Source organism: Quercus robur, chromosome 3 (assembly GCF_932294415.1).
Source record: "Quercus robur chromosome 3, dhQueRobu3.1, whole genome shotgun sequence".
NCBI lineage: Eukaryota > Viridiplantae > Streptophyta > Magnoliopsida > Fagales > Fagaceae > Quercus > Quercus robur.
In genome coordinates, this window is record NC_065536.1 from 12,361,354 (window position 1) to 12,377,807 (window position 16,454).

Here is a 16,454-nt window from a genome sequence, read left to right on the forward strand (position 1 = left end):
AAGAAAAGAAGAAAACTTTACTTTATGTCAGTTTTCTTATAATAAATACAAGAAAAGTAGATACCCACTTCCACGCAATACAACAAAGTTCAATTTAACAACGAATTTATAAAAAATAATACAAAGTTCAAAGTGAGGCCCACACGTTTTCACTTTTCTGGGAACATAGCAATCTTTGGTTACACTCAGTCAGATACCAAGCATCAACTAAAGTTTTTCTTATAGATTTCCCCCTCTTTTTTTTCCTTGAGATTGCCCAAAACTAATTCTGCTATGCACGCATCATCAGAATTTCCCCCTCTTTTTTCTTGAGGTAAACTCATTTTTATCGAAATTTTCTCCTCTCTCCTGGTCTCCTCATGCTAGAGCTAGACCTACCGCAACAAAAAAGGAGAAAGGAACATGTGAAATGTCCATTGGGCTTGTTTGATTAGGATATTTGAACAACAGTTTTTAGTGTTTAAATACAAAAAATTGTGGATTTATAAAAATAACGCGTTTAATAAGCGTGTTTTTTTACTGGAATGTGTGAGTTATATTACTCAATTTAGGGTGTTTAAACACTGAATTTAAAAAACTCTTCTTACTAGTTTTCAATTTTCAAGCAACATTGCTCAATGGCATTTTAGTAAATATTTTTAAAACTATAGGGGTGTGTTTGGATAGAACTTATTTTGCTGAAACTGAAAACTGAAAACTGAAAACACTGTAGCAAAATAATTTTTAAATGTGTGAATAGTGCTGTGGGACCCATTTTTAATGAAAAAATTGATAAAAAATGAAAATTTTGGGTCCGTGAACAGTGCACATGTGCACTGTTCATTGCAGAAAGTCAACATTTGTGGTTACTGTTCAATGAACAGTAACCGCAATACTCCAAAAACGCGTGAAAACCAAAAAAAAAAAAAAAAAAAAAGAACAAAAACGCAGGAGTGGAAAACGCAGCCGTGAATAAGTTGGATCCAAACATGCACTAGGTCTCACTAATTAGACTGTGTCATAACTTTTTTAAAAAAACACATACACAGATACCAAACATACAATCATGGTTTTTCACTTTTGAAAAGACATTATTAAAAATATAGTACTAAACACATTTTTTGCATTACGAATACTTTAAACGTGTTTTCACAACATTTTTTAAACCATAATTTTCACATCATTTTACACTAACAATACTCAAACGCATCTACCAAAATATTCTGTGCCTATTGTTTTATGAGAAATGCTAGCAAATACCCTTAGGGCATTGATTAATGATCCATTTAAAGAAAGTTTTTATGGGAAAAGAAAAAAAAAACAATTAATAGTTTGACAACTTTTTTTATTTCTCTTAAAAATAATGTCAAAACTTTCTTAAAATGAATTATTAACTAAGGGTTATGTTAACGAGTGCCTTAAAGACACTCGTAACTCATTAGCATTTCCCATTAACTAATACTCTAAAAACATTCGTTAACATGACCTTTGTTTTATTGTACATCAAATTAAAAGATTCGGTGCCATCAATACTTGCTACCTAAAAAGCAAAAAATTAATTAAACATTGATCCTTTATTCTTGTGCATAAAATATTAAAATTTTATGCTTCCCAACGTTCACATCAATAAGTCCACTTGCGTTGAAAGAGATAAGCGTGCAGCACCCGGAATCAGGGTGAGGAGACTTTGATTTAGATGTAGTAGTCTTGCTTTCCATGTGGCCAGTGAAAATTTTTAATCATTCAAGTCACACTTTCACTTTGCAATATCATGCAATTTTCTGAGTGAAACCCAAAATAGCTATTTAAACTTATTTACAAGTTACAACCATGCCTATCGTTGCGGTCTAGCTTTTCACATTGCAAAATCATAGAAAGCTTCGCAGGAAACCAACCTAAATTATAATCTCTGAGTCTGAGCTTTACAACTTTTATAAGCAAAACTCCCCCAAGCGTAACAGTGAATTCATTTCTCAGAACTTACCAAACAAGAAAAAGAATTCATTTTCTGAGAACAGTAAATAATAAATAGCTATGTACTTGGCCAATCACTATCAATATAATTGATGACGCGCCACTTACACAACGTAATAAATTTTGTTTTATTTTTTTTTTTCATGAATAAAGATAAAGCATAAGAAAAATATTTAAATTACTATATATTTTACTATAACCTACAAACTAATGTGATAACTTGGTTGATGAATTTTAAAATATATTATATAAATGTCAATTTTTTTTTTCTTTTTTTGTGATTAGGGACAAGAATTTATAAATATTACATAATAAAATCACATAAAAATGACATGTGTTATAAGTCACGTAAAGCCATGTGATAACATCAAATAAAAAGAGCCATGTGACAACGTAGAAAAAAGGACTTACATGGAAGGTTATTATTAAATGGAAAATTGAATTAAATTAAGATTTGAATTTAAAATTCAAAATTAATAATTAAATTTCAGTAAATGATGAGAGAAAATGAGAAAATTAACAAAAAAAACTTAAAAGAGAAAACCCTATTAACACTCTGCTAAAATACATAGTCATCTCTAAGTCCAAAATCAACTCTTGCTCCCTCACGATCAAGGCTAATTCCTACATCTTCAAATCAAAGTAGGAATTTACCTTCAACTTCCTTTTGATTTAGTTTGGGATTAGGCCAACAACCCTCTATATCAAATCAAATACATCCAATTACACATCCAACTTGGACACATCAAAGTTCTATTCAAGATCAAGCTTCATAACCCTTTTGATCTTTAAAGCATTGTGGAGATCAAATTAGAGGAATTCATTGTCTTCTTTTATTGTAAAGAATCAAATAGAGAATTGTACCCATTTTCATACAAATCAATATAAATTGATCATTTTTTGCACTATTTCATGATCGTGTAATTTATCTCTTACGAAATTTTGTGTGTACATGGCCAAAAACCGAACTTTGACCCTAAAACAAATGGTAGATCAAAGTAATAGAGGTGGACAGCAAATATTAATTATAGAGTTGGCAGGTCTTTCTCCTAACCTTTCCTTCCATTGGGTAGCTAGGGGAGCAAATGTGGCTGTCCATACTTTGGCCAAGAGGTTTTTCGAAAATGTGGGTTATTTTGTATATGGCAATTGCCCTCCCTGTTTTTGTGCTATGTTCTCAGGGAAGAGGCTATTTTGTTCTCTCCTTTGTAATTCCCCTGCCTTTTAACAAATATTTGTAGTTCATAGAAAAAGATGTAGACATTCGTCTTCCATGCAATCCGACGAAGTCAAAAGAGATAGGCCCACACGTTTTTTTACTTTTATGAAAAAGCAGCTATCTTTTTCTTTCTTTCTATTTTATTAAGAAAAGAAAAGCAGGCTATTTTCAATCTTTCACCGTTCCTAGTTGTCAAGAGAAATAATTAGGTCTATTGGTTCTGATTAGCTCAACTGATAAAGTCTTAGAGAGTTGAATAAGATATTTAAAGTTCAAGTCCCATCTACACTAAAAACTGATTGGTGTCTTAGTCTGATAATAAAGAGCTATCATAAGGAGCAAACACCATAAGTTGAAAATTTTAAAAATAAATAAATTACTAGGTCTATCGGGAGGACTGCTAAAGTGGTCCTCAACTAATGAGACAATGCCACCTATACAAATGTTTGAGTGAGTTTCCTAATCAAAACAAGAAATAAAAATAAATAAATAAATAAATAAAATTATTAGATAATGTTATATTTGTATAAATAACAACAATTTATTGGTTGGGAGATCAAGGAGGACCACTTCAACGGTCTCCCGGTTGATCTAATAATTGAGCAATCTGATTGGACCAAATCCAAGATTTGACCTATCCGCCCAATGCAGTGGTCGATGATAGATTGCCTTCTTCAAAATACAATGTGATCAAATTGAGTGGTGAGTCTTTGCAAGAAAATATGATTGCAACTGATTGAATGATCTCCACCATTGGATATTGCCATTCTCTACTAATATGATGGTTTCTCCACCGTTCTCCACGAGATTTCAATCAAATCTTGACCAAATTTGGTAAGATCTTCATCTTAGCCACATTCGGCAAGATCCATCAAATCTTCAATAGATTGATCCAACCATTGGATTCATGAAGCCATGGTAGTCGAAGACCCGGAGATGCATGGTCGGCAGTGGGTGACTTGATCCTAGACTCAAGTTGATTTGGTTGAGTGTCTAATCCGATTCAAATTGACCTGTGGACACCCCTACCCTCAATTATGATTTTTTTTTTTTCCTTTTTCCAACCAATTTCTTCTCTTTTCCTTTTCTTCTAGATTCGCCAAAATCAATTCTACTAAACTTTGATTTTTTTTTTTTTTTTTTTTGTTCTTGTAAATAAAATTTTACAATAAGTTTAGAGTCACAATTTATTTCGCAACTGTCCAAAAAAGTGAATAACAAGTTTTAAATAATGGATAATAAAGTAGTATGAGTAGTGGGTTGAGAAAATTCTTCCAACTCATCAGTTTTAATTATGTTAAAATTTTTGTGTAGATACGTTATTGCCATGTATATACGTTGAAAGATATAAGTGTCTGCACGCTACAAAAGAGATGCGATATTTTTTTTTTTTTTTTTGAGAAACAAAAACAATTCGCAAGCCGCAGTGCCATGAGTTGCGCAGTTAAAGCTTCAATCCATATTTCTTTTGGGAAAAATATTGATTAGCATATTTCATCGACAATCAAGGAAATCAACCTTAAATTCAGCTACAATCAATTCGGCCCATGTCATAAACTTCGCATCCTATATTTTGTGAAAAGCATGTCCCAAGCATTTATTTTCCAATTTCAACAAGGAAATCATACAGGACATTGCATTGAAATATGCCTTTACATTAATATGGGATTTTATTTACTTGACAAAACTCAGAAAAAAATTAGGTACCAAAATTATCTCACATTAACAAGCAAAATAGATGCTACTATTGAAGCTTTTCCAATAACCACTTTCTCCATGCCATGACATTGATGGCCACAGACATCTTGGCCTTTCTCTCATCTTCTAAAACTTCACAAGCCTCTAAGAAGAATTCATCAACTGTCTCTTGTATCTTTTTCTTGATGGCTCTCTGAACTTTTTGGATACATGCTGAGGTTGACAAAGTTGCATAATTTTTCTTTCTTCTCAGATGAGATTTTTCAAACTCCCTAGCTGGAGATTTCCTCATCTCCAATCATATCATCAATCCCCAATATCCCAAGGGTGTCATTATTAAACTACATGTGCATGGCACTCATCACACACTAAAAGTTGTGAATATTTGTGGTTCGGTCTAGTCAGTAACGTGTTGCCCTTATATTAATTGGATATTAGTAGAGTTAGAAATTGATTCTGTTTCATAATTAATTCTGGTATTTCATCTACTTCTATTTCTCTCTCATCCTCAGCTCGTGTCTCTGAGTTTTTTTAGATATATATTAGCTTCCCAAACATCATCATCATCATCTGTGACTTTTTGGCTAATTTCATCCCAAGCAAAGCCATTATGATTGAGCTGATCTGTGATGTCCACAGTCCATACACTTTCCTCAAGCTCTAATACCAATTGGTTACAAAATAGCGAGAGAGAAGGGGTAGAGAAATGGGTTTTGGGTGCAAACAACACCATCTTTGCCACTTTAGCATGAATTTTGATGATCCTAAATGGTAATACTTTGTTTTTTAATATTTTGTTTTTATTTATTTATTTATTTATTTTTGATACAACCAAAAGGAAAGGTTTGTACAAATTTTTATTATAAAGATCAGGAGATATTCATATATGATTTAGAAGCTAATTTAGTAAGAACCCTGTTATGAATAACAAAACCCTCCAGCAATTTGGAAGAATTTTGACAAAACCCTTCAGAAGTGAGTACCTGCAAAAGAGAGATTTAGGGAGCTTAGGACAGATTGCATAGAGCATAGGGTCTTTTTTTAACAATTTAGAAGCACAGAATGCTTAAGTACGTCACTCTTTAGTCAGTACATTAGAAAGGAAGGTCAATAACTCTTGCCTTCTAGGGTTATAACATATGTTTTGACTAGACATGACCTCTCCTCAGTCCTCACTACCTGTATCTCTTCGTTGATGATTCTCTCTGAACTTTTTGAGAACACTTTGGGTCCTACAAAGTTGCAGATTTTTTAATTCTCTCTTATAAGGTTTTCAAACTCCCTAGTCAGATATCGCGTATCCCAATTATCATCCATTCCCATCTGAAGGGCATTACCTTTCATCTGCAATTTTATGCTCAAAAATGTCATTTCGAAATAGAAGCAACATTACTAAGATAATGGAAATGTTACCCATTCTATATGAGGAGATCCTTGATGTACGTATATTCTTTCATTAAGCTTAAATACTGATCTTCTAGTACATCTTTGCCACCAAGGAGTCCAATTTTTTACCGAAAAATACAATCTAACATGTCAAAACTTGCGCAATGTATGTAGTTACTATTTATTCCTTCTACGCAACTGCTTTAACATAAGCTCAATAAAATAATGGGCCATGAAAATCACTATTAGCACAAGATCAGTCATACTCTTCACTACACTTCAAAATAAATTCTCTCTGTTATGAGAGAATTTATTCTAAACCTGTAAGGTACCAAAGAAAAAATGGAACAAGTCTCATTTCATATTGTTTAACAAAATCAATAACCTCCAACATTATCAGAAATTGGGAGATTTAACTGGTTTTACGACACTTTCATTTTATCATTGTGAAGTTAAAACTTCACAACACTATTTAGACAAATATTTTACACTAACTATAATAGCAAATGGACAACTAATGCACCTGTATTTTAAACATACTAATACAGTTTTCACATTAATTAAAGCCCTAAATTGATCATAACAATCTGGTCTACCAATATGCAGTATTGAGAGAGAGATCATTACTCCCATCTCATAGCCCTCCACATTCAGAGAGTGACTTTAGTAATTGCTCACTAACTACAGTCTGCAGAGTTACTTTCTTGACAACATGCTATTGTTATCAATGCAATCTGAAGAAGCACACATATAGTAAGACACATTGAACACCTTAACCAAATTGCTTATTAATTAGAGTCCAAATAAATTTTTTTTTTTTTTTTTTGGCATGCGGGGATTTGGGGGAACAAATGCTGCAGAGTGTTTATAGGTTAGTCGAAAGAAACCCACACCAACACCATTACAGCCAACATCTAGACCTGCTTGCCTAAATCCTCAGAGGTTAGCTTTCCATAAATTAAGCACAAATAAACTTAATTTGGACAGAAATTTGAGGGGCCTACAGCATCAGATTTTGGATAGAAGTGACAAAAAACTGAGATAATTCAACTGAGAGGACGCTGATGTTGTAGGTTAAGGAACAACACTAGGAAAATATAACAATATAAGCAGACAATACATTCTTGAATTATTTTGGAAGCTCTTATTGCAGAACAAGGTGGATTAACATACTCAAGACTGAAGAGAAAAATGAAAAAAGGTTGACAAACTCCAAAGAGTACTGTAAAAGAGAAATCCTGTCCCCTTTTGATAAATACAATTTCTCACATGTCACTTTTGTTCAATCATCAAATTCTGAACTGGCAAAAACAAAGATCATAGTTGCAACCACAAAGAAAATTTGGCATGGAAAGAGAACTCACCTTACAACCAAGACACTAGCCAAATCATCTTCTGCCCAAAACCAATTCACTTAAACTCAGATTATTTTAATTCAGAAACATCTCAAAGCTAAGAAGCAGAAAATTAAGATAGCTTAGCTCGGTCGTATATCTCAAATAGAAGATGAGGGGGTCATCTACAAAGAGGTGTGAAATCTTGATTCTCTTTACTGCCTGAAACCAAATTAGAAAACCTCCGGCTGCTCTTGCAATCACTCTTTTCAGCATCTTCACTGCCAAAAAACACATGCGAGGGGTTATAGGATCTCCCTTTCTTAAACCTCATTAATGTTGAAGAAGTAAGCTGGGAATCTGTGGACAGGAATAACAAATATCATAGCTGAGACACAAGCTCAAGTCCATCTTGATCCATACACAAATCTGTTATTTGAACAAAAAGAAATGTATGAAGTGTTACACCACCTACGCATATAGAAAGGAAAGGAAGAAAAAAGGGAGAACATCCAGACTCCAAATCCAAACAACATGCATTTATCTCAAGTTCCAATACGTCACTCTTCCAAAGAATTCCATATTACTGTCTACCATTGTGCTTTTATTCGAAACAATAAGGATATGTAAGCAGGATAGAAAAATCTAGGTCTAACAAATCTATGAGCCTACAAATTCCAAAAGCCCAACCTCCAACAAAAATAACTAACAATCTTAAGCCAAAACTTATTAGAATTCGCACAGATGCTAACAGTTGAGATTCCTAGAATTGAATGGATCCTCCAAATACTGCCTTACCAGATCCTCAAAACCCATCCCGAAATTCCAATATAACCACTATTAAAACCACTTACCCCAACCATGGAATCAAGTCTTAAACAAGCACTAGGCGAAAATATAAGAAATCAAGAGACATGAAAAACTCACCTTGAAAAACATGTCTATAATGCAGGAGAAGATCAAAGAACATTTCTGGTGTAACTAGAAACGAGGGTGATTGTCTAACAAGTAATTAATGACATAGGGTATGCAGACTGAAACATGGAAAGAACTGAAACTCTAAAGTTTGCAAAATTATGTGATTGATGCTTTCTGTTTCAGATATGTTCAATATTGTCCCTTTTTTTTATTATGGAAATAACTCTTTCATTAAATCTTCGAAAATATCCAGGGAGTTACATCAATTACCTAAACATAGAAATGGAAACAAAGTCAAGTTTCACCTGTGCTTTTATTGCAGCAGGGGTGTCCTCTAACCACACCTGACTTCTGTAATGTAAGAACATACCCCAAGCATTTCCTTTTTCCTTTTTGCTAGGTAATTGTAGAGGGGAGTGGGGTTCAGACCCCAAACACGAAGCACCACAAAAGGTTCCTGTGCCATTGGGAAAACAGTTCAAAACCAATGCACTGCCAACGTTATTTATGTTTTTCTCCCCTTCTTGATCTGTTGAAAACAATGCTTGAACTTAAGCTGGAACCACCAACAAATAGACACAAAGCAGTATATTTGTTTCTTTTTTTCTTGATATTTTTGAGCTTACAAATATACTAATGTTCTCATAAAAAATCTCTGTTTTTTGGGTTTATAAAATAGGATACTTGATACGTAAACAGCTGAATAAGAGAGAGAGAACCTAATATCATGTGATGCCCCTCAAGTGAACTTCATCATAAACAATTGTACATATAATGCTGATATGAACATTTAAATCATCTTATGGTATATAATTCATGATCTTGATACAAGGGCTAAATGGAAAACCTTTGAATTTATCCAAAATTATTAAGAAGTGCAGACATAACTATTGAATGGAAAGAAAAAGAGTCACAAACTGCACAAAACACTCAAGTCTTTTTTCTTCATTTGTTATCTTCTTTCACTTGATCAAGCCAATAAAACTCCCCTCCACTAAGCCTTGAACCTCAGAAGAAAAAAAAAACACTTATTTCAAGTCCTCAGCCTGTAAAGACATGAAAAATCAAGAGTGAGAAGATCATATAAATGCCTATAAAGAAAAAATTGGGCAGAAGGTTAGAATAAGAAAGGAGCAAAATTTGTTACTCTTTTGAGTATTCAACTTTGAATAAGAGAAAGGGCTACCTAACATCTTAAGCAGAAAATGTACTAAAAACAAGTCCTACTAGGAAGGCAAAAAAATAAAAAGACAGTTTGCAAAAAACAAAATTGTTAGCTCAGAGTCCACATCGTTTGAATAAAAAGAAAGGGCCATAGTTCTAAGGCAACATCTTAAGCAGAAAATGTATTAAAAACATGTCCAACTAGTAAAAAAAAAAAAACGATCAATGCATAAGATTTCTCACTTGGTAGAATCATATGGTACATGTTTATTTGAATACCTAATTGGAGGCCAACTTCTGGGAGTGACAGAAAGTAAAAAGCCCGTGTGATTATATTTATTGATCATATTACTAATTTCTTTCATTAATTCTTTCCTTTTCTTCGCATTACCATATCCTTTCAAAGATACCCAAAGATGCAAATCAAACAATACAACTAAAGAGGGAAACATACTCTGGCATTCAACAACACAAAATCAATGGAACAAAAACTACGTAATGGGAAACAGTACTTTCTTTTTTGGCCAAATACTTCATTCAAAAGAGGAAATCTCTACACATTTTTTGGATACATGTTGAGGTTGACAAAGTTGCAGATTTCCGCTTTCTTCTCTGATATTTCAAAACTCCATAGCTGAAGATGGCATATCTCCAATTTTTTTATATCATCAATCGCCCAATATCCCAAGCTGGGTGTTATTATTATAAAACTACATTTCGCACAATATTTATTTATTTATGAGTAGCTTTGTTAAGCTTGACACGTGTCACACTTATATTGGATATTTGTAGAGTTAGTTAGGAAGTTATTCTGTTTCATAATTCAGTTATTACCGTTCATTGTGCAATGGCATTCATTTCTAGAAATGGTATAGGATTTAGAGAACAGAGACATAACTTACACTCTCATTTTATTTCATCTACAATTTCTCTCTCATTCCCAACTCATATCACTCAGTTTTTCAGATATATATAAATATATATATATATATATATATATAAATTAATATATATTATAGCTTCCCATCAGACCTTCCTTTGTTTAGTGCTCTTTCTCTCTGTTTTTTGATTGAGCAATGGACTATGACAATTTTGGGCCTCATATCCACACTTTCTTTGGGTTTTCTCTAATTTTTTTTTTTTTTTTTTAATTTTGTAAATTTCACTTTTCCAACTTTTTTATTTTATTTAAAAACTTTACTTTCCCATTAGTATAGGACAATTACAACGTTTCTTCTATTAAAAAAACACAATAATAATAATGTTTCTGCGTAATTTTAAAAGTTAATATGCCCCACATAAATTTTTTTTTTTAAAATTAATAATGCCCCCTTTAAGCATTTTGTCCTCATTAATATCTTTTGTAAAATGGAAAAAAATATATATTTTAAAAATATTTTGTATTCAAACCCATACTTCGTTGAGAAGTACAAATGTCAAAGTCTATTTTATATTTTATTATTCAGATTATGTTTTGACCTATAAAAAAATGACATCTATTTATATATATATATATATATATATATTCTTCCATCCATCTCAAGAAAAGCCTTGACCATTTAAAAATTATATTATGCAGATTGATTGGTTTTACCGAAAATAGTTTTTGATTATTTATATTATTTTCCTTTTCCTAATTGAATTGAGATTTTATTTTAGATTATGTTCATTCCTTTTTCCTAGTTGTATTAGGATTGTTTTTTTATTTTTCTTTTCCTAGTTAAGTTGTTTTCCTTTCTCTAATAGCAGTAAGACTTTATTTTTTTTTTTTTTTTTCTAAAAGGAGTAGGAGAAAATTTCTTCCTATAAAGACTCTGTAGAAAGAGGTGGTGACTACTAAGTTGTTATTAATAAAAGTTTATTTTGATAGGTTCTCTCTTATTTTGCCTACTAGCAAAAATCTTACTGACTTACTAGTAATTAGTAATTAGTAATTCTAGCATCCAATTCACTATTATCATGTGTACTACTTGAGTTTGGATTGAAACAAACACAATTTTTATATATCACATAAGATTTGCATCAGAATAAAAATGGTACAATTTCTCCCACCCATCATGATACATGATTTAGCATGATATACACCCTCTTTGCCACTTTAGCATGAATTATGATAATTCCAAATGGTAAATTTGAATGAAGGAGAGACTATTACTTAAAGCATTCCCTCAGAGTCATATTACTTAATGAAACCCTAGATTAACAGAACTGTTCCACGCTCTTTCTCTTGCCTAATCCCGCCTGAGGGGCAAGGGATTGAGTAGAAAAAGTTAATATTAATGTAAATCCAAATTTGCCTTCAAATGAGTAGTCTGATAGGAAATGGCATACAATTAATCTTTTGATGTTTTCACAATTAATAATTGTAAGGTGCTCTAAAAGTCAATTATTGTCACATAATGTGTTAAAAAAAGGAGAATAGGTAACATCTATGTTCTTGGTTTGAAGTTTATTAGCATAAGCCCAAACCCATGGAAAAGAAGTACTTTTATTTGGAAAGATAAGACAGTTTTTTTTTGTTTTTTTTTTTTTTTTTTAACTTTTTCTTTTTCAACTGTTGCGCACACCCTAATAGGCTTCTCCGATCTTTGTTCTTGAGGTTGCCAAGCTTGAGTTGTTTCGAAAGCACTTGTGTACCTTCAAAAGAAACTTAGAGAGCATTAGGACAAATTGCATAGAACTTAGGGTCATTTTTTTACAAGGGCAGAGTGCTTAAGTAATTCACTCTTTAGACGCTACATTAGAAAGTAAGGTCAATAACATTTCGCCTCATGGAATCATGGGTTATACCAACTAATAGGCTTCCCAACTCCACCCCAATACTCACATATGTTGAGTCTTTTGAGTTTTGACTACACGTGGCTTCTCCTCAAATACTTGTATCTCTTCCTTGATGATTCTCTGAACTTTTTGAGAACATGCTGAGGATTATGAAGTTGCAAACTTTCGTTTTTCCTCAGATAATATCTTTGAACTCCACAGATGCATATTGCATATCCCCAAAAATCATCAATCCCCATCTGAAGGATACCATTGTTGATCTCCAATTTTATGTCCAAACAACTTGACCTATCATTTTGACATTCATTACCAGAAATCAAGCCCAAATCACAAATCTAAGATCCTATGTCTGTATGCAATTGCATCTGGTGCTCCAACAAAATGTCATTTTTAGATGTTCAACAATAATTATGATTATGATGTACAGCCGTTGTTACCCACTAACACCCAGTTTACTTCAAGAAGACAGTATTAACATCATTTCTTTAAGGGAAAAATACAAGTGAAAGAAGGAAAAGTGTGTGCGTGCATGCATGCTGTGCTGTGAGCTACTCTTCAGTGATAACCAGAGGAAATGAAATAGGAAAACCTTTTGTCTTAGCAAGATTACTAATAAAAAAGAATGATACCTTGATATAAGTTTCCTAAAGATCATTCTGTATCAGTGTACGGAAAATTTCATCCCAGCAAAGCCAATCTATTTGAGGTGATCCTTGATGTATTTGTACTCTTTCATTAAGCTTAAATACTAATCTTCTAGTACATCTTTGCCACCAAGAGGTCTAAATTTTTCATCCAATTCAAAGTTTGTGCATTATAATGCAGGACCAATTTATTTCTTCGCTGCAACTGATCTTTTTTTTTTTTTTTTTTTTTTGAGAATTCAGTAGTTTTATATAACAAAAAGACAGTCTGATAAAAACAGAGCCAGCCCTTCTGGCAGACTTACAACCTGCAAACCAGAGAAATAATGGACCATGAGAATGACTATATAAGAAAATAATTGGTCATCCTCTTCACCTACAACTTCGTAGTAACTCTCATTATTATGAGAGACTTTATTCTAAATGTATAAGGTACCAAAGAAAATATGGTACACTTATTTTCATTTCATTAGCTTTAAAAAAGTCAATAATCTTGAACATTTCCAGAAACTGAGAGATTTCACTACATTTAAATGACATTTTCAGGAAAAATTAATGTAGCAATTGCATCATAGTGTAGTTAAAACTTATCACAACACTACTTAGACAAGAAATAGAGTGACTTTAGTAATTGCTCACTGACTACTGCCCAGAGTGACTTACTTGACAAAACGCTATTGTAATCAATGCAATCTGAACAAGCACACATAATTAAACACATTGAACACTTTCACCAAATTGCTCATTGACTACAGTCCAAATAGTTATTATTTTTTTGGCGGAGTGGAAGGCCTGACAAAAGAAACTCACACAAAGACTATTACAGCCAATATCTTGACCCGCTTGGTTATACCCTCCATCAGTGCTTGGATTTCCATAAATCAAACACAAATAAACTTAATTTAGACTGAAAATTGAGGGTTCTACAACATCAGATTTTGGGTGACAAAAACTGAGATAATGCAACTGAAAGGACTCTGATATTGTAGGTTAAGAAACAATACCATGAAAATACAACAATATTGTTAAGATACTGGGTGTGCTGGCTTAGTAGTGTGTATGATGTGCTTAACAGCTAGCTCGGAAGTGTGTGTGTGATGTGCCTAACAACTGGATTAGTACTGTGTGTGTGACGTGCCTAACAGTGTGATGAGGTGTGCCCATTATGGTGATGATGGGTGCGTGTACTGGTGCTATACAGAGGCATGTGCAGTTAAGTGATCAGTTAGTGAGAGTTAGTTAGGAAACTGTTAGGGATAGTTACAGATAGTTACAATTGGTAGTTACTGAGATTGTAATTGGTTTTAATTGTATGTAAGTCCCAATTTTGGAGTAATAAAGATAAGCTTGGAATTGACTCATTCACTCTTCTTCTCTGGTTCTTACTCTGTTTGGAGGTGGTCCCCTCGAAGTGACCAATATCTCTTTTTGCCATTCCTTCCTTCCATAATCTAGCTCCTAATAAATATAAAGTGGACAATACATTCCTGAATTATTTTGAAAGCAATCAATGTTGAACAAACATACTAATAATCAGATCTGGGTCTTCGCTGTTGAAATCTGCATTGCATACAGAAATGTTTTCTCTCTGTTAGTAATCTCTTTACCATCTATAACAAATCATTTCAGACAGCTTGGCATTTATCTATTTCTATATGACAAAAAATTAGGATGCACCTGGATATTTTGTAAATGAGCAACAAAATGGAGAAAATAATTGTCTAAAGATACTAGAATGGATAAATGGCAATTCACCTAGGTATAAGAATCATAGACATAATCTCAGAGATTACCATTTCTCCTGACCTCAAGACAACCCACTATGTTCACGAAGAACCTTTGTATCATTATGTTGCTTCCTCAAATGTTTGTATCTATGCCTCAGAGCATCTTTGTGATGGTGAGACCAAATTTCCCATTGAACAGTCTGACCATTTCAATCAAAGCCTTGACCACGAATCCATCACCAACTTTATTCCCGTTAAGAACTTGGAATCGTAACAATTCAATGAGGTAATGATCCATTTTTTATGTCTGATTTATGCTCGGACATTCATCATCAGAATGGACTTCTTTTATGCACCAACAGGAATGATGAAATTTATTTATGGGGGGATAACAATTCATTTAACAAAGCATTTAAGAATGGACTTGCTGGGACAAGGCTATTCATTGAGACACCTAATTTGTAAAAGTAGTTTTCATCACTGACTAACTAACATGATCAAAAGTACATGTGAACAAAGCAATAGCTAAAGCTTCAAAATAACTAGGGATGACAAGTGGATCTGAGAATAGGAACATCCTTCTCCAAGCCAATGTCAGGGAAAGACAGGAAAACTATTAGAGAATATATATATAAATATATATATATATATATATATATATTTTAATTCAATTTTACAAATACTAGCCGCAGACCCACGCGATGCGTGGGAATATATAAATATTTTGTAATGGGGTGTAATATATAAAAATTAACAATTACTTCAAATATTATTTATTTTAAAAAAATTTCTACAAGTGTTTTTCATCTTTTAAAGTACAAATATATCATACTATTATATTTTGTATGTTTGATTAATATTTTTTTAAGATGAACTATATTTTTCTAACTTCTGTTGTAGTGTGTAATATTTGATATACAACTAAAGATGAATATATAAATTCAATAATCTATTTATATTTTTTTAAACACGTCAATAATATAAAAAATAGAAATGTTTTAAATATTTAAAAAGCATTTTTAGTAGATTGTAATATAAAATAAAATAAAAAATCTCAATATTTTATGTAACTTTTCCCATAAAATCAATATTGTTGACATCCTTTATATTCAAAAAACACTGAAACACATAAACAAAGAGATTAATTGTGCAGAATTGCAAGAGTATATACGTGATATTAGTATTTCACTTATATCATATACTTGATTCATGGTCAATTGGTATGAACCATAATAATTACATCCTCTTCAATGATAGCAGCGGCAATTTCAGGTTGCATTAGTAACTTAATATCATCTTTAACAAAGAGACCATCTCTCCCCTATAGCCTTTAATTTCATGCACACTTCAAGCATTGTCAGTTGCTATGAACTGTAACAATTACATCCTCTTCAATGATAGCAGCAGCAAATTTAGGTTGCATTAGTACCTCAAATCTTCTTTAATAGCGAGGCCATCTCTCTCCCCAATAGCCTTCTATTTCATGCACACTTTAAGCATCATTGGCTTTCTATAGGTACAAGGCTGAACACAGCTGCAAGCAATCCTAGGGAATTGAAGTATTTCACCAGAATATCCTTTCTACAACAAAGATTTATTAATGATATCATACAGACCAAACGTTGATTCC